Genomic DNA, 19,491 nt, shown 5'->3' on the forward strand with positions numbered 1-19,491 from the left:
AGCAAAGTGCTGTTTACAGAGTAGAGTGGAAGGTCATCATGTGTCGAGACCAAGAGGCTAGCCACAGTAATTTCATGATTGTTGGCTTTATACTTGTATTTTCCAAATACTCCTCAAGCCCTACTGGGAACATGTTTAGAGGTATCCCCATGTGACAGAAAAGCATTCCTCATTGGAGTTGTGACTTGTGGATAGTTTTAATGTATGCTTAAAAGAAATTCTTAGGATAATTTTTAAGGGGAAAGTAGGAAAATGTTAATACCTCTTTTAATGTATTTAAATTTGAGTTGTCAGTCAAATGGAAACAAGATTTGAGAACCACTATCAGTGGTGGACAGATCATAAGATCTTTGAGTTAGGAGCTCTAGGTTTAAGACCAACCATTATTTGCTATCTAATGTCAGATAATTAAGTTGTAGCCCTTTCTCGGATGAGTTGCCAGGCAGACATTTGCCTTGCAGAATCTCTAGAATCAATAGGAAGAAAAGGCTCCTCTAACTGAAACTTTTTATGCTCATATTTCTGAAAAAAAAAAATAACAGGATACTTTCCATCTCAAATATTTCCTTATTTGTTACCACCAATGCTAACAGAGTTTTCAAATTTGGGGAAGGCCTGGGTCAAAGCTAGGTCTGCTGAGGCTATAGAAGCATATAGTGTAAGGCCATAGGGGGCTCTGCCTACCAGAATGGACTAAGATCTACAAATTAAGGAAGAAGATCTTTGGGTTAAGCCATAAATCAAAGGACATAATGATTGTGTATAGGTTGTGACACCACAACCCATAGGCTGGGCCTATGGTAGATATTTTCCATGAGGTCCAACAGTCTTTAAAGGAATAGTGGTGATTACCACCCCATTTATTGGGCTGCCATATGAGAACTTTTAGCTTCAGATCCAGTCCCTTCCATTATGAGTTTCATTCTCTGAAACCCTGGTAGATGTTGAACATCCACTGAAATTGAAGAGCAGAGACAGAATAAAAGTCATTTGGATATGGCATATGTAGACCTCTTCACAGGGAGAACTAAAGAAGCATGAAGCATGAAATATTTCTAGTTAAGTATATCCAAAAGATTCTATTTTGAATATGAAACTATTTGTGTGAATTAACATTTTTAATGTTTATATGCCATCTTAACAACCCTGCCAACCTCTTTTCCAAGCTATAACCACAGAAGCAAGATTTAGGATGCATAGACTGAAGTCAAAAATATGAAATATGGGGGTGCCTGGGTGGCTCAGTGGGTTAAGCCTTTGCCTTCAGCTCAGGTCATGATCTCAGGGTCCTGGGATCGAGCCCCATATGGGGCTCTCTGCTCAGCAAGGAGCCTGCTTCCCCCCCTCTCTCTGCTTGCTGCTCTGCCTACTTCTGATCTCTCTCTGTCAAATAAATAAGACCTTTTTTAAAAAAAAGAAATATGACATACTAACTTAAGAAATTTTGTTATAGTTCACATTTATTTATATTGTCTTGGTTGATATATTGTATCCTGAAGGTTGTTTTGTTTTGTTTTGTTTTGTTTTGTTTTTAACTTGGGTACAAAGTTAATGCTCTTTGCACATGGTATGGTTCACCTAGGCTTTTAGTATTGCAGAGTGGAAAATGATCATTCAACACTTGCTGTAAAGTGGCTAGGGCAAACAGTATGAAATGACTCCAGAAGGCAATTTTACTGTAAAGATCCTATTGAATAAACAAACTGCCAAGATCGATTAAGTCAATATATAGTAGACAATGTCAAGCTGTTTATAGTTTGTTGAAGTTAAAGTCTAGAAACCTATTTGCACCAAATAAAATTTTTACACATGTTTGTCCATTGCTTAGTTTACTTTGATCTATAGAGACACAAATTATGTTTCATGTTGCTATAGTCCCTTTTAAAATTCAATGTACATATAAATTTAGTAATATGATATCCACTGTTTCTAAATGTTATTTTATACTGTTCTAATTGAAGTGATATCACTCCATCTCATTTTCACTATTAACATTCCTCCAGAAGATATTTTAATTTTAAAATGCTTCACCTGTATATTACATATGTATGTAATATACATAATATTATATAATATGATATAAAATATAATGTACAATATGTAATATATGTAATATTCTATTCTGTATTAAATGTTTCAGTAATTCTCTCATATAACAGAAAATGAAGTACTGTCCTTCTTTAATAGACTGAGAAAGTATATAAATATAAATATAAATATTTATATAATATATAATATATAAATATATATAATATATAATATATAATATATATAATATAAATATAAATATTCATTTTGAGGCTGCTAGAATAATTTTTATTTATGATTCAATGTCATGATTATGATTATGTCATGATTATGATTATGATTATGTCATGATTATGACATATAAATATTTGTCATGATTTGAATCATAGTAGATTTAAATATTTAAATTCAAGTGTGAAATGAGCATTAACTAAAAACCACCGTATATCTATAGAAATAAAATACCCACAAGTTAAAATTTTTCCTTTATTTTTGCTCAGATTTTTAAAATTGAAAAGAAAAATCCTAGCCTTAGTCACAGAAAAAATATCTATGTGCATCATGCTTTCTTTATGGTAATTCTATAACTAACATATTTTACTATGAGTTCTGGGTGCATTTTATTCTTTAACTGACTTTAAATAAAACTGTCGCAAATATCCACCTTAACTCAATTTACAGTCAATTCAGATGTTTCCCACTGTTTTCCAGATATTTAATTTCAATTACAGACTCCTTGTATTTTAGGGGTTTTCTACACCATAGATTGTAGCAGATCATTTAACACCAACAACAGAATGCTGCATCCTAGAATTAAACACTACTAGTTTTATTAACTGCTGGTACTCAATACTCTTCATAACCCTTTAGTTCTCTTCTTGTATGGCCAGGGCCAGGAACCCTGGGAGGGAGTTACACTTCTGAGACTCGCTTGCCAACAGGTATTGAATTTGTTCAAGATTCCACCAATGAGATATACTTTCATGCTCTACTCTGTGAACATGTGTGGAGATATGGATTTCCCAAGCATAAGTTTTTGTAGCAATTTCTGTATTCTACTACCATTCACCATTCTGGATGCCATGAAGGAGCTCTGAAACCTGTAGCAGATTTCTGCAGATAGTTGGAGGTGGTGAGCAAGGTCAGTGCACTCTGACCTAGTAGAGGTAGTTAGTTTCCTATCCATTTATACTGTTTGTAGCCTATGGACTGCCCATTATTATAAAAAAATAAATGCCAGTAAGTGAATCCCATTTAATTCAATGGGTGAGAAAAAGGCTTAGTTATCTTCCTACTTCTGTTAGTTCCCATATTTCCACTGAGTAGGTCAATCTCATCCCCCTCTTCAATCCATCTGGCAGCATTTTTCACTTAATAAGCAAGTCACTTAATCTGAAGATGATTCCCACCACCTAATCTGGGATTTGTGACTATCAAATGATTTTTTGTATGTGAAAGGGGCCAGCACAGAGCAAATCCAAAGCAAGACAAAACTACTCAGGAAGCCTAAGGAGGTAAGTTAATTTAGTTAGCCTAAGTAATGAATGCTGGGTTTTATAGGGAATTTCACTACCTTGAGGAACTAGGAAATCCAGATCTGGCTCTTGTCACTACTTACCATGCAGAAGGCAAAACATTAAAATAGTTTTAGCTTCTAGAACTAAAATGTCAATTTTTTACTTGCAACTAACTTTGGCATACAACACTGTTCACTTCATTCTTGTTTTTATGTTGTACCATGTTATTAAAAAATATTGGACTAAGAGAAAGTACATTCCACCCTATCTCTCCAACTGAATGCACCCATAAAACTTGTACAGAATATCTGGAGCAGCTATTTGAAGATTCTGAAGGTAGAAAATAGCAGGCAGAAGGGGAAGACAAGAATTTAAAACACTACAAAACCAGTTGTGAGTTTACAATTTTTTTGTTTTCCAGGATCCCCCAGTCTGGACTCAAGACAGCCTGAAACCCAGAAGTAGATGTTGACACAGAGAGAGCTACAGGAAAAGTCCCCCAGTTCTAGTCTAAGACATGAGAAATGGATGCCTGAGAGCTCAGAAGGAGCAGGACCAATTTTCTGGTTCTCTCACATCCCATCTCCATGGCATCGGCAGTAAGGACAGCCACACCTGCAAGTGCCTTAATTTCTGAGGGAAGAGGATGTTAACTCTCAAATGAGAAGACCCATAGCTTCAAGAGAGTGGGGTGAATTCCCATTGTTGTTGTTTTTTTTCCTGTCTTCCTACCTCTTTGCTAAAATAAAGGTATAGCTATGGAAAGTGTGCAGCAGAACAGGGAGGATTAAAACCTTAGATTTCTGTCTAGAGGACTGAAAAAGGAAGGCACAGTAAACCAAAATGTAACAGATAGGTCATGGAGGTGGAGGAGCTTGGATAAGTGACCGCTGTAAATTTATGAACTCCTGGGTTTACTCCACCCTGCACACACAGGAATCTGATCTAAATAGCCTACCAACAGTTGTTCAGTTAAGAACTGAAAGATCTAGGCCCCTGCCCATGTCCCAGACTGGCCACTGGGTGGCACACATTTGCGACAGATCTAAATAGCTTTGCAAAGGCTTCAAAAATGGAACTGACATTGATACCACCACCCACAGGAGCCTACTTGTATCTTGCAACGTGAATCCAACTGATCAACTGCCTAATAAAATATAAACATTCTCAATAGAACTTAAGCAAGACTCAGAATTTCATAATATAATTTTCAAAATGTTCATGATATTACAATCCAAAATCATTCAGCATGTGAAGAAACAAGATCTTAACTCACATGGGAAAAGACAACAACAGGTGCCAGTACTGAGATGACACAGGTGTTGGAACTATCTAACAGAGACTTTAATGCATTATATTATAAAAATGTTCTGGAAAGTAAGGGTAAATACTCGTAAAATGAATGGAAAGATAGAAAATGTCAGAAAATACATAGAAAATAAAAGAAAAACCAAATGGAAATTTTAGAACTAAATATATAATAAAATTTTTGAAATTCACTGGATGAACTCAGTAGTCAAATGGAGGTGACAGAGGAAAGGGATCATGAACTTGAATATAAAACAAAAAAATTCTCCAGATTGATCAACAAAGAGAAAAAATTGAGAAGAAAAATTTTGCAGAGCCTCAAGGATATGAATGTTGATACCAAAAGTTCTAACATTCATGTCACTGAAGAAACAGAAAGAGAGGAGAAGATGCAGTACAAAAAAAGCATCTGAAGATAATGTATTTGAAGAAAATTTTCCATATTTGGTGAAAGACATAAATGTAGAGATTTAAGAAGCTGAGAAACTACAAACAGGATAAACATATAAAAAAATCCACACCCAGGTACAACATGACCAAGTTTTTGTAAATTAAAGCCAGAAAAAATGTCTTGAAAATAGGCAGGGACAAACAGTGCATCATATACAGAGTAACAGTAATTTTAATAATTGGATTTCTCATCAAAAACCATGGAGAAACCACAAAAAAAAAAAAAAAAGCTGGCCCAACAATTCTTAAGTGCTGAAAGAAAAGAATTGTCAATCCAGAATTCTACATGCAGCAAAAATATCTTCCAGGAATGGAAATGAAGTAAGACGTTTTCTGCTGAGAGAAAACTAAAAGAATTATTTTCTAGCAAACCTGCACTTAAAGAATTGGTACAGGAAGTTCTTCAGATAGAAATAAAATAATACCAGAAGGAAACTTGGAGCTACAGGAATGAAAGAAGAGCAACAGAAACAAAAAAGAGCAACAGTTCGTATCTGGGTAATTCTAATTATTTCTCTCCTCTTGAGTTCATTCAAATATGTTTGATGGTTGAGAGCAAAAATTATAATATACATCTCTCTCAACTTAAGATGGAGTTAGAGCCTGATAAACCCATAAATTGAAAATATCATAAGTCAAAAATGCATTTAATCCACTAACTTACTAAACATCATCGCTTAGCTTAGCTTGCCCTGCACATATTCAGAACACTTACAGTCTATAGTTGGGCAAAATCATCTAACACAATGTATGTAATTTATAAACTATTGGATATGTATGTAATTTGTTGAATATTATACTGAAGTGAAAAACAGAATGGTTTATGGCAATGGAATGGTTGTAAGTTTATTGGTTGTTTACCCTTGTGATTGCATGGCTGACAGAGATGTGACTTGCTATCACTACTCAGAATTATGAGAGAGTATTGTATCACATATCACTAGCTATAAAAAGATCAAAATTCAAAATGGTAAGTACGGTTTCTACTGAATACATACTACTTCCACACTGTCATAAAGTAAAAAAACTGCATATTGAGCCATTATAAGTGATATGTCTGATGGAATTTTCAATATATTTAGATATAATACAAATGACAACTACAATGTAAAGAGAGGAGAGTAAAACACATATTATTGTATTTTTTCTACCTTCTACTTAATATGATAAAATACTGATTTGAAGTAGACTGTGAAAAGTTAAGTATGTATATTATAACCCTTAAATAGCCAATAAAAACATTCTATACAAAGAGACATGGTAGAATTTATAATAAGTAGAATTTAACACCAAAAAAAATTCCCATAGCCCTAAAGAAATAGAAAGGAGGAAACGTAATAAAAAGATAACAAATAGAAAATAAACAATAAAATGGCAAAAATATCACCATTATATTAAATGTCAATGGTCTATGCACACAAATTAAAAGACAGAGATTGTCAAAGTGGATAAAAATAAGTGACTCAATACTATATGCTGTCTATAAGAAACTTCAATATATAGGTAAGTTAATAGTAAAAATATGGGAAAAAATATATATATATATCATGCAAACAGTCCTAACTTCAAAGGGAAGATGTGTTTCTAGTGAACAATAGCCCTCAAAGAGCCTGGGGAATAACATAGAAATGGCAGGAGCTCCAGAGGATGAATGGTTAGTGAGGGTCATGGTAGAAGCCGAGATCTCATAAAACTATGATCCATCACCTAATGCTATAATTATGTGGCCATGTGAAGCTGGAAGCTGGCTGAAATAGATGGCTTAGCCATGGCCTCCAGAGGGTAAACCAATTTGGATTTATTCCCACCATCTCATCTTTCCAAAAGGTTCCCCCTTGAAAATAAAACATTTTCCCCCCCAAGATTTGAAAACCAGTATATCCCTGGGCAGGGGGGGTGGAGGGGAGAAGATGCCATTACACCCAGTTCCCTTCACTCCTGCCATCCTGAGCCTATCAGGCTTTTTTTGTTTGTCCAAGGCATTTCATTTTAATATGGTTTCCCACTGCAGAGGCTGTCCTGCCTATTTCCTGAAGTTTATTGTTGCCATGCTCTGACTCCATTCTCTTCCGTATTTTTGAACCTCATATTTACACCTCTAATCAAAGGAGAAAGGCCTCTCTGTATTAGTGAGATAACACAGGACCCTCTTAGATTCTTTCCATCTTCCTCCCCAAAATGTCTTAACCTAGGTCTTTCCTCATTCAAGATGCTAGGTATTATAGGCATCTTAAGTAGTTCAGAGCAGAGTATCAATGTGGTAACTGGAGTAACCTTCTACTCTCAGAGGGCAACTATTCCTGAAAACGTCAGGAAAAAAACACAAAACAAGCTTCTTGGGGAGGAGGAGAAAATCCTCAGTAAGATAATTCCTATTTCTGACATTCTTCACAAGGTCAAAAAGTCTGGACACAGTTTAGGTTTAATGGGGGTAAAAGAATGAATGGCTACAAAAAAAAAAAAAAACACAGAAAACAAAACAAACAAACAAAAAACCCATCATACTTAAGAAATGCTTTTTCTAGAGATCTGACCTGTTAGGATTTCTTAAGATTTGAGCTTCAATAAACTTTTGTCGGAGATGTTGGTAGAAATCATAGAGACGAAAAAACTTACATCAAAACAAATTAACCAACTAACAAAGAACAGCATTAACATGGACACTTGCTTTTTCCAATAACAGTTTTGCGAAAAGCATTGGTTATTCAGACATGGAAAGTAAAGTAAACTACCTTCCCTTTCTAGCCATTTGTACTGACATTACCCTGATTGGAGCCTCTAGGCTTCTGGTCCAGCATTAAGATCCTGGTCTGAACTTTCACAATTATAGGGCTGGATGTTTGGAAGGGAGTGAGGGAGAAAGAAGGTCATGAGCTGTACACATAGTCTCAAAATTAATCTTCTTAAAAACTCATTAATTCCTTGCTCAACTCCCACTGGCTTCTCACTGAACTCTGAAGAATGCCTATATTCTTTAAACTGGCTTTCCCCCAAAGCAAACTGGTTTTGCTGTTCTTTGAGGAAGTCATGCTTGTCTGGAACTTTGTTCTGTTTCCCCTCTCTTCCCCCAGCATGGAGAATTTGGTTTTCCTTTGTATTTCCTCAAATCTTATCCATTCTGCTTCTTTGAAAAGTTGATCTCCTCTACACTGAATCACAATATTTTTTCTTGTTTTCTTTTTTTTTAATAGCACTGGAATATACCTGCCAAAATAGGAGACACAGACAGTCTAAGGTTAATTACCTATTTTCTGTGTATATTTTGGGTCTGCAAGTGGATTTTAAATCCTTAGAACCCATGAGCTCTGGCTTAAATTTTTTTCCTATTACCAAGTCAAAATAGTTGAAATTTATCTTAACAAAGTTCAAAAGCAAATATGAGCTTATTTGTGAATATTTCTCTAGCCTGTAAATCATAGTGTTCTTTTGAATATGCACATTGATGATACTGGCATGCTTCTACCTTGATCAAAATATGTGCTCTGTATGCAGAGTAAAAGCAGTGATTTTCTTATTTTAACATGGAAAGTTGACACTATGGCCATGTCATGGCTACTATGTGTGATTAAGTGGAAAACTACAAGTATAGATAAAGAATTTTGGTGAATAGTTTTTTTATTATGAACAGATGCTAATCCTCTCTTGATAATTGCTAACAAAATTTTGCATAATCTTGTAGACACTTTAGGTAGAAGATAATATGTTGAATAATTTGCTGCCTAACTTCCATCAGATTTATATTGCTACCCTAAGATGTCTACTGGTTGCACTTAAATCCAGTTTTTTTGTTTCTTTGTTTCGGGGAAACATTGGTAAGAATGAGCTTTTAATAAAAGTGGATGCTTTAAAATGACACTACAGACAAAGGGCTGATATCCAAGATCTGCAAAGAACTTCTCAAATTCAACACCCAAAAAACAAATATTCAAGTCAAAATATGGGCAGAAGACATGAACAGACACTTCTCCAAAGAAGACATACAAATGGCTAATAGACACTTGAAAAAATGTTCATCATCATTAGCTGTCAGGGAAATTCAAATCAAAATCACATTGAGATACCACCTTACACCAGTTAGAATGGTGAAAATTGAGAAGGCAAGAAAAAACAAATGTTGGAAAGGTTGTGGAGAAAGGGGAACCCTCTTACACTGTTGGTGGGAATGCAAGTTGGTGCAGCCACTTTGAAAACAGTATAGAGATTCCTCAAAAAATTAAAAATAGAGCTACCCTATGATCCAGCAATTGCAGTAATACCAAAGATAGAGATGTAGTGAAAAGAATGGCCATATGCACCCAATGTTCATAGCAGCAATGTCCACAATAGCCAAAATGTGGAAAGAGCCAAGATATCCTTCAACACAGAATGGATAAAGAAGATGTGGTCCATATACACAAAGGAATATTATTCAGCCATCAAAATGTATGAATACACAGCTTTTGCATCAACAAATGGAACCGGAGGAGATTATGCTAAGTGAAATAAGTCAAGCAGAAAAAGTCAATTATCAAATGGTTTCACTTATTTGTGGAACATAAAGAATAGCATGGAGGACATTGGGGGAAGGAAGGGAAAAATGAAGGAGGGGAGGAATTCAGAGTGGGAGACAAACCATGAGACTATGGACTCCAAGAAACAGAGGGTTTTAGAAAGGGGGGAAGGGGAATGGGTGAGCCTGGTGATGGATATTAAGGAGGGCACACACAGATTGTATGGAGCACTGTGTGTGGTACACAAACAATGAATCACAGAATACTACATCAAAAACTAATGTGGGGTGCCTGGGTGGCTCAGTGGGTTACGCCGCTGTCTTCGGCTCAGGTCATGATCTCAGGGTCCTGGGATCGAGTCCCGTGTCGGGCTCTCTGCTCAGCAGGGAGCCTGCTTCCTCCTCTCTCTCTCTGCCTGCCTCTCTGCCTACTTGTGGTCTCTCTCTGTCAAATAAATAAATAAAATCTTTAAAAAAAAAAACAACTAATGTACTGTATGGTTACTAACATAACAATAATAAATAAATAAAATCAGGGGAAAAGTGGTTGCTTTAATTAAAATGCTAATTATAAATTATTAGACATTACAGAAACATGTAAGGAGTAAAAAGCATCCTTCTCCTCAACCTTTGCCCCAGAGATAGCCACTATGAAGAGTTTAGTACAGGAAATGGCAAACTACAGCCTGTAACCTGTTTTTGTAAATAAGCTTTACTGGAACACAGTCATACCTATTCAATTCTCTGTTTTCTAGTGCTGCTTGCACACAATGGTGAAACTAAGTAGTTGTGAAAGATGCTGTATGGCATAGTCTAAAATATTTACTGTCTGACTCTTTAAAGAAAAACTTTGTCAACTCCTAATTTAATATGGCTCATACAGTTCTAGATTTTCTATATATGTGCAAATATACATATGATTTTAAAAAATCTTACTGACGTGTTACATGCATACTAAAATTTCTAGAAATGATTGGGCAACTTGGTGAATTTTCAGAAAGTGACTATCCTCAAATAACCAGCACTCAGTTCAAGAAATAGAATATAACCAGCACTTCAGAAGTCTCCCTAATGCTTCTTTCTTGTCACTACAATCTTTCAAAGGTAACTTTATATTTATTTCTAATTCTGTAAGTTAACTTTGTCTGATTTTGAACTTACCTAAAGTGGAATATAGGGGCACCTGTGTAGCTCAGTTGGTTAAGCACCTGCCTTCGGCTTGGGTCATGAACCCAGCTTCCTGGGATTGAGCCTCACCTCAGGTTCCCCACTCAGTGGAGAGCCTGTTTCTCTCTTTCCTCTCTTATCATGTTCTCTGTCACTATCTCTGTCTCTCTCTTTCAAATAAATAAATAATCTAAAAAAATAAAGTATACATTACGTGTTTTGGAACTGGCTTCTTTTGCTTAACATAATGTTTTAAGGACCATTCACATTTTTGCATATGGTAGCATTGTTCATTCCCATCACCTATAGCATTTCATTAGGTAAATATGCCACACTTATTTATGGCATTTTTCAATTCCAGATTATCTTAAATAATGCTGAAATGAACAGTTTAACATGTCTTTTGGTGAATATATGCTGGAATTTCTCACACATGTGTTCTGGAATTGTGAAATAATGTAATTCTGTAACAACCGTCTATGCCAAACCTGTGTGCCAAGCCACATAGAAATGCCTTATTTTGTCATTGTTATAGTATTTTGTATAGTATAGTTTTTTTTTATTTTGTATAGTAATTTGTATAGTATAGTATTTTGTATAGTATAGTTATTTTGTCATTGTTATAGCATTTAACTGTATGATATTTTATACCATATTTCCCCCTTGTTGGTCATTCAGTCATGTGGCAGAGACTGCTAGTTGTTTCCTTGAATCCATCCTCTTTCTTTGTATTCTCCCTTTTCCTCCACATATTTAGCTAGGTAATTGACTTCTCAGAATAAAGACCGTATTGTCCAGTCTCTCTTCCAGCTGAATATAGCCATGTGATTAAGTACTGGAGAATATAGTATAGGTGGAGCATTAGAGAGCAGATTTTAGGATCTTTTCTAGGAGACAGAATAACTATACCCTCCACTTTTCTACCTCCCTTCCTCCATCCTGCTACATATAACCTCATGTAGCCATCTTGTATCTTGAGGTTTAGAGCCACAAAATATAAGGAATCTGGTCCCTGATATGACCAAGTGCTAGACTTACCCTGGTCTGTCTACTCAGGCTTTTACATGAGAAAGAAATGAATACCCATCTTATTTGAGCTACATTTGTTTTTCTGCCACTTATAACTGAAATGAATTATAAATTACAAATGAATTATAATTACAAATGCAAGTTAGTTTCCAATTTTTGTTATTACACATCATATGACAGTAAACATCTTTCAATATATCTTTATATTTTTATGTGTCTATTATGTAGGAAAAAAGTACTAAAGGTGGAATTGCTAGGTTAAAAATCAAGAACAATTTAAAGTGTAGACACTGCCAAACATTCTTCCAAGATGTTGTACCAACTACAGTACCACTTACATTATGAGTGATATTTCCTCATTGTCAACATGCCAAACCTCTTATATTATAGAATCAAAACAAAGCAAAAAAAAAAAGTTATATACTTGAATTCTCTTCTCTTCTTTTTATTTTCTGTGTATGTATTAATTATTTTTGATTTATGGTTACACTAGGTTCATATATAACATCTTATGCATATTGCAGTCTATGTTAGGTTGATGGCCAATTAAGTTTGAACGCATTTTAAAAGCACTTAATTTTTAATCCCCAACCATGTTTTATGTATATGATGTCATATTTTACATCCTTTTATTTTGTGAATCACTTGACTGATTTTTATAGATAGAATGGATTTTATTGTTTTGTGCTGTAATGTCCATACTGGTTTTATAAGCGATTCATTTCCCACTTTATTATGTTTGCACTTGCCTGTGAAATTTTTTCTTTCATAATTTTCTTACTCCTGATTATAGCCTTTTCTTTCCACTCAAAAGAATTCTCTTTAACATTTTTTAAAAGGCTAGTTTAGTGTTAGTGAACTCCTTTAATTAACTTTTGCTTATCTGAAAACTCTTTATCTCTAATTCTATTCTGAATAATTATGCTAGGTAGAGTATTTTTGGTTACAGATTTTTTCCTTTAGTACTTTGAATATATCATTCCACCTACTTCTGGTCTGCAATGTTTCTGCTGAAAAATCAACTGAGAACCTTATAGGGTTTTCCTTTTATGTAACTATTTTCTTTTCTCTTGATGCTTTTAAAATTCTCTTTTTACTACTACATTTTTGCTATTTCACTTATTAGTTGTTTTAATGTGGACATCCATGGGTTGATTTTGTTAGGGGCTTTCTGTCTTTCCTGGATCTATATGTCTGTTTCTGTTCCCAGCCTAGGAAAATATTCAGCTATTGTTTCTTTAAAGAAATTTTCTGCCCCCTTGTCTCTCTCTTCTCATTATGGTTTCCCTATAAAGAGAATATTATTATTATTAATGTTGTTGTTGAGTTCCCTTAACCTATTCTCATTTTTTATTATTCTTTTTTCTTTTGCTCTTGAATATGGGTTGCTTTTCATTACTGTCTTCCAGCTCACTAATCCATTCTTCCACCTCTCTAATCTTCTATTGATTTTTCCCCCTAGTGTATTTTTAATTTCAGTTATTGAGTTATTCATTCTGACTAGTTATTTTTCACATTTTCTATCTCTTTTTTGAAGGTCACACTGAGATCCTCCACTCTTTTCTCAAGTCCAGTGAAGATCTTTACCAGGCATATTACTTATTTGTTACCAGGCATATTACTTATCTCCATTTCATTTAGCTCTTTTGCTATGGTTTTGTCCAATTCTTTCATTTGAGACATATCCCTCTGTTTCTTTATTTTGTCTAATTCTCTGTGTTTATATCCATGTTTTAGAAAAGTCAGCTATGTCTCCTGATCTTGAGAGTAGTCGCTTTATGAAGAAAAGCTTCTGTGGTGCATTCTGTGTAGCATAATGTCCCCTGTTCACCATATAGGTTCTTTAGGGGTGTCTCCTATGTGAGTTGCATGTGCCATATTGTCATTGCCAAGCCACATTTGCCTTCAGTCCAATCTGCTACAATGGCCCACTTTACTGTAGTAGGCACACTGGGCAGGTTTGGTCCCTGTGCTGGTCATGAGCCAGTCTTGGACTGCCATGGGTTTATAGTTGTTGTGGTGTCACCAGTCAGACCATATGCCTGCCCTCAAGCCATCTGCCAGGGCTGAAGTCACACCATACTTCAGGGCATTCTCCCTACATTGTCCCCTGAGAGGCTTTCAATCATGAGCAAAGCCTGCAGTTAAACCAGGTGTCTGGCTCCAGTCCATCTGTTGGGGCTGTAGTATCATGGATCTATGAGGTGCTCTCCCTGTCTGGTCCCCTAAAAGACTTTTGTTGATATCCAGGGCCAGCAGTCAGAACAGATGCTTGCCCACTGTCTGACCACTGGGGCTGGAGTGACCCCAAACTGCAGAGCTCTTTCCCTGTGCTATCCCCTGAGAGATTTCTGTTGGTAACTGGGGCTGGCAGTCAGACCAGATGCCTTCCCACAGTCCATTGGCTGAAGCTGAAGTTGCACTGGTGTGTGTGGTTATGTTCCCCTCTCTCCAAGGCAGGAGATACTTTGGAGGAATGCCTCCTGAGTGGGGCAAGTTGAATGGGGCAGATCCACAGGAGAATGCCAGAGCAGAATGTATGATGTTAGCAGATTAGTGGGTAGTGTCACTGCTGGTTCCCACAAGTATCCAAATGTCTAGCCTGGGTGTGGGAGGTAGGGGAGGAGAAATGGCACCCACCAGCTCTTTTGTTATTGGAGAAGACTCTTAGAGATCCCTGCCAATCCAGTGAATGTTCTGCAGTTAGTAAATAAACCCATGTATACCCCAGACACTTTTCAGACTGCTGCTTTTATACTATATCCTAGCAGGTTTACTTGTTACTGTCTCTTAAAGAATGGAATTCAGGTTTTTATTGCCCTTCAGGACTCCCAGAGCTAGCCCACTTTTTAAAAGCACTTGGAGTTAAGCTCTGATGATTGTAAAATCTTGTGAAGTTAAGTCCCAGTGATTTCCAAAGCCAAATATTATGGGTCTTCTCAGTGTAGGTCCCCCATACCAGGGGTGCCTTGGGTGGGGTCTGCTCTCCTCCCTTCTCCATGCTTCTGGTGTCCCTCCTGTCTGTTGTTAGTCTGTCCAGGAATATGGTTCCCAACTGAGTCTCTACCCCATCTGCCCTTTTCCATGTGGCCTCTACTTGATTAACTGTAGAAGGTCTGTCCTGCCAGTCTTTAGGTTGTTTTCTGAGATAATTGCATTGCCATGGCTATTATTTGGTATGTCCACGGGATGAGGCGAGCTTAGGACCCTTCTACTCTACCATCTTCCCCAAAGTCTTTTTTTTTATATTAAAGATTTTATTTATTTGACAGAAAGAGATCACAAGTAAGCAGAGAGAGAAAAGGAAGCAGGGTCTCTGCTGAGCAGAGAGCCCGATGCGGGGCTGGATCCCAACACCCTGGGATCCTGACCTGAGCCGAAGGCAGAGGCTTTAACCCACTGAGCCACCCAGGTGCCCCTCCCCAAAGTCTTAAAACTTAAGTTTTGTCTTTTCTTTTTATCTGTTTCCTTAACTTGTTGCATTTTTTCACATTCTTTTTTTTTTTAATTTTTTATTTTTTATAAACATATATTTTTATCCCCAAGGGTACAGGTCTGTGAATCACCAGGTTTACACACTTCACAGCACTCACCAAAGCACATACCCTCCCCAATGTCCATAATCCCACCCCCTTCTCCCAAACCCCCTCCCCCCAGCAACCCTCAGTTTGTTTTGTGAGATTAAGAGTCACTTATGGTTTGTCTCCCTCCTAATCCCATCTTGTTTCATTGATTCTTCTCCTACCCACTTAATCACATCAGCAGCAAAGAATTTGTTTAATTCTACTATATGCCTTATTTTTCTTGTCATATTACTTTGAGAATAAAACCAGAACAATATCAAATATGAGTGAAAGTAGTCATACTCTTTTTTCTTACCAATGGGAATGTCCTTAGCAATTCACTATGATGTTTAAAGCATGCTTTTATTCAATGCATTAAATCAACATAAGTTTAAAAATGTTTAGTCTTACTTTAATACATTATTTTCAATATAAATAAATTAAATATATATATGTACATATATATATATGTATAATAAATTAAATAAATAAATAAATATAATAATAAGTGGTTTGTCTTTAGTAGTAACAGGAGAATTTCCTGCACTTGGGGTTACTAAGTAAACAAAGGCGCCTTTATAAAACCTGAAAGTGAGGATTCACTGGCTCTGAATTTTAGTGCTTGGTGAGTGACCTAATTTGAGGATGCTTTAGTTTTGAGATCCAGCAGGAAATAACTCTGGAATGTATACCCCTTATACAATATAATGTCTCTGTTTTGTGGGGGATTGTTTAAATTGCAACATTATTTGACAACAGTTTTACTATATGAAGTATGTTCTTAAATATAAGACCTGGCTAAAGCATGTCAATGATATATTCTCAATAATTATATATTAGTTATTTATAATTTTATTATTTTTAGTTTAGTTTTTAGTTTAGCAAGAGACTACCCAAAACCAAATCATCTGGGTTACCTCATGTATCTTTTTACTGGCCCAGTTAACCAGAAGACTTAGTCAACTTTTTTTTCCTTTTCATCTTCAGCCCACATTCAGAATGTCATTAAGCTCTCTCATTGTTTTCTTTTCTCCATTCTTACTACCTACTTAAAGCTTTTATGTCTCAACCATGCTGCCCACAAAGACCAATAAAAATGATGTAAATAATAGACACAGGTTCCCATGGCTGGCCTCTGGGACAAAATCTAATTCATAGGCTCAACATAATGCTATCAATTGGTAGAGTGTTTAGGTCATCTTGAAAGAGTCTAATCCAAGTCTGAGACAAAAATTGAAAGTCATTATACTGGGATATAATGTAGTACTAACTAGTCTAAAAAACTGCAATAGAAAACAATGTGATTTGAAAATTGCTTTACAGTCATAAAGAAAATATTTTGGCCATTCTGAGGGATGTTCCAAGCACTAATTTGTGTCTTACCCTTGCTGCATAACCCTTTCAGGTCAGCAGAAAGGTCAAAAAACTGGCCACCATTCAGAATGAACATGCTTTTGAGATCTGTGAAAAGGAGAATTCATATCTAATGTCTGTAACATTCTGGCCAAGATTCATTTGTTATTGATACCATATGATTGAAATGACATTCAATGGTGTAAGGGCAATACTTGCTGCCAAGACAAAAACAAAACAAAACAAAAACAACAACAACAAAACAAAAAACAAAAAAACCTTGCATGAAACTTTCTGGTTTTAGCCACTCATGTAACAAAGATGTAATTTTGGTTATTTTCATTTTTATTCCTCCAAGGGCCTTGTCATTCCTCCCTTCAATCTCCACCTATTTTATGCCCAAATGGTCAAGATAGAATTTTTTAGATGTTCAGAAACTATCTCCCTTAAGATTACAAGAATATGGGAAAAAACCATGTGGCCTCTAATGTATCATACAGTTAAAACCTTGCTTCTTTATTTTTTCTAAACTGTACCACCAGAATATAATTTTAAACTTCTAATGGTTGAGAAACTTGCCCATAGAATTTGTTTGCTGCTGATGCTGTGGGGTCTTCTCCTAACCCAGTTTACTCTACTTTAGAGATGGAAAATGCTTTTGTTTTTCCCCAGGAGATGGAAGAGTAAGTTGTATCCACTTACTAGGGATAAATGAAGTACTTAGAACCATCTAGTCCTCTAGTTGCAATGATTTACTGAATTCCATTAGTTTAAACAAGCAACTCTTGGCAGATGCACTTATGCCAGCAATTAGATTATTCCTTTATGCTAATGTTTTGTTGGTGAATTAGTAGTCAAATTGATCCTTACTTATTCAGATGGCTTTGTGTCCTTCTGAGGACCACAATTATCAGGTTGACTCACTTGATTTTTGTCACAAAAATCCTAAATCTTCATGTGTATCAATTCAATCACAAAATCAGAAGATGAGTTGGAAAATGAAAGGTGGTCCATAATTGGACCATTGAGCGGGGTGTATAGAATTCAGATGGGCCTCTCCTCTGATCAACGATTTTGCTGCAAAGGATGAGGAGACTTCTACATCTCAGGAGTATTTGGTAAGGATGGAAAACTATCAGATCACGTTTTATTACAATTTTGGGACTATTTCTAAAGAAATTCTTTAAAAAGAAATAATGTCCTTTATATAGATGAGATAAGGGAAGCAATTAATACATAACAGACTCATCTTGCTGGCATCCAAGGACATGAAATCTGGGCAGCATGCCAGACCCCTCCCTTTTCCATCAACATCTAATCAGTCACTTCATTCTGTCCCTATTGGCCACACTCATAACCGATGTACGTTGTGGAAATGTTAGAAAGTAGAGATAAGGCATATTCACTTATCTCACCATTCAGATGATTTTAAATGTCATATAGAGCCAAACATTTCTGTTCCAGTTACTATTACAAACCACCCTAACCTCAATGGCATATAATTTTATTAAAAATAACAATTGTATTCACATATTTTTTCAGTCAGTAATTTAGGCCAGACACAGGAAGACTGCTTATGTTTGGTATAGGACGTCTGGGGCATTAGCTGGGAAAACCCAAAGATTGCGGTAAGTTAACAGCTGAGTATGGAAATCATCTGGATACATTATCACACAAATGTCTGAGAGTTGATGTTGCTTATTGGCTGGGCTACAGGCCAAATTACTTATGCATGGCCTCTGCATGTGGACTAATTTGGGATTCCTCACAAAAACTGGGCTTTAAGAATAAGCATTGTAAGAAGGCAAGGCACAAGTTCAAGGCGTTCTTATTACCTAGCCTCAGACAGCATGTGTCATCACCTCTGTTATACTCTACTGACTGAGCTAGACACAAAGTTCTTCCCAGCTTGACTCTACAAGTATTTCTTGGGGGGTTCAGAATAAGAAGACAGAAAGCTTCTTCCTATTCACCTCTCATTCTCAGAGGATGTTTTATGGTATATACAAAGGAAAATTCAGGGATATTGCCCTATTTCCTAGGAAACAAAAAAGAGACCATCAAGAAGGAGACATTTGTATCTCACTATAGCAGTACATAAAGGTACCCTGGAGGAAGTGAGGCAAAATTACTCTCCCCAGACTCTGATTTGGAAAATGGCAGATAGAACATCAGGCAGAAGTGGCTCTGTTGCTATTGATTACAAAGCAACAAGTTTGAGAAGTCTAACCATGTGTTTATTAAGTGGGAGTTCAGCAGGCACTCTCACAGTCTTGTGGGTATTTGGAGAGCAAGTCTTGTGCAGAAGGCCTAAAAACCAGTGAGACAGCTCTTCAGATCCAGCTTACTGGAGATATCACTCAAATAAGATGCTCAGAAAATCCAGGGATATCAAAGGACCAGAGGCTTCTAAATCACTTCCTAAGGAATCATCAAGAACAACAGCAACAAAGCAGCCTCAATTCATTAATCCAGCAGCAGGGCTCAAGAACACCTGCTATCCCTGGGGTTCTTAGAGCTATGCAATCTCAGAATGTAAGTACAGGTGCTTAGGCCAACCAGGGAGATGTACATAATACCTATGTCA

The 19,491-nt window shown here is 36.2% G+C and overlaps 1 long non-coding RNA gene across 2 annotated transcripts in view; it reads left to right on the forward strand.

The window, feature by feature from the left end:
• LOC131829225 (uncharacterized) overlaps positions 1 to 10,251 on the forward strand; it is a 91,513-nt gene extending 81,262 nt beyond the window's left edge. For both annotated transcript variants that reach the window (XR_009352774.1, XR_009352775.1), the window contains one exon: positions 3,967 to 10,251. This is a non-coding gene — a long non-coding RNA (uncharacterized LOC131829225). The remainder of the gene's footprint in view (positions 1 to 3,966) is intronic.
• The last annotated feature ends 9,240 nt before the right edge of the window (positions 10,252 to 19,491 follow it).

This window comes from Mustela lutreola, chromosome 4, assembly GCF_030435805.1.
Source record: "Mustela lutreola isolate mMusLut2 chromosome 4, mMusLut2.pri, whole genome shotgun sequence".
Taxonomy (NCBI): domain Eukaryota; kingdom Metazoa; phylum Chordata; class Mammalia; order Carnivora; family Mustelidae; genus Mustela; species Mustela lutreola.